Genomic DNA, 601 nt, shown 5'->3' with positions numbered 1-601 from the left:
AGGGGGAGCAGGGGGAAGGGGGATTTGTGTGGCAGTTAAGTTCAATCATCTACAAACTTTGCGCAGCATCGCTTACTGCACCTTTTCAGTCATTCTTTATCCAGCAAAACCAACATTTAACCTTCCTGTTGACGGGTTGGGTCAAATTCTGGATGGAGTTGGGTATTTTCAAAAACATTTGTAGCGAAATAAATGGAAAGAAATGGGATTTATTGATAATGAAAATGATTCTTAGTTGCAGCCACCACTAGCCCTCTGATTTGGCTGCATCGATTGTTTTATTAGGGGTCCAAGCCCGAGGATGCGTGCACCGCGGTAATCGCAAGGCGATACGCGGTTCACACAGCAGGGCTGTGGAACCCTATTGTTTTCGTAAGGTTTCTTATTCTTAGTAGTAGTCTTCTTTTCCATTATTCTTCTCCGCATAAAAGTGGTGGCGCATTTTCAGGATTGGTCCACAAGTCCGCAAAGACCTCAGCCAAAAAAATTGGCCCACTTCTACCTCTAGGTGGCGCTATAGCAGAGAACAACACGTTTAGACCTATAACTCCCAAACCGTACATCGGAAATTTAAAAACCTTACATCCACGCGTTCCCTGGA

At 44.6% G+C, this 601-nt stretch overlaps 1 protein-coding gene across 1 annotated transcript in view; it reads left to right on the top strand.

Annotated features, from left to right (window-relative positions):
• Positions 1–601, top strand: part of hrob (homologous recombination factor with OB-fold) — a gene marked incomplete at its 5' end in the record, with an annotated part of 11,509 nt that overhangs the window by 6,599 nt on the left and 4,309 nt on the right.

The sequence above is a fragment of the Etheostoma spectabile genome, chromosome 15 (genome assembly GCF_008692095.1).
Source record: "Etheostoma spectabile isolate EspeVRDwgs_2016 chromosome 15, UIUC_Espe_1.0, whole genome shotgun sequence".
Taxonomy (NCBI): domain Eukaryota; kingdom Metazoa; phylum Chordata; class Actinopteri; order Perciformes; family Percidae; genus Etheostoma; species Etheostoma spectabile.
Note: the sequence above shows the minus strand (reverse complement) of the source record. Positions and strands in the feature narration are given on the sequence as shown.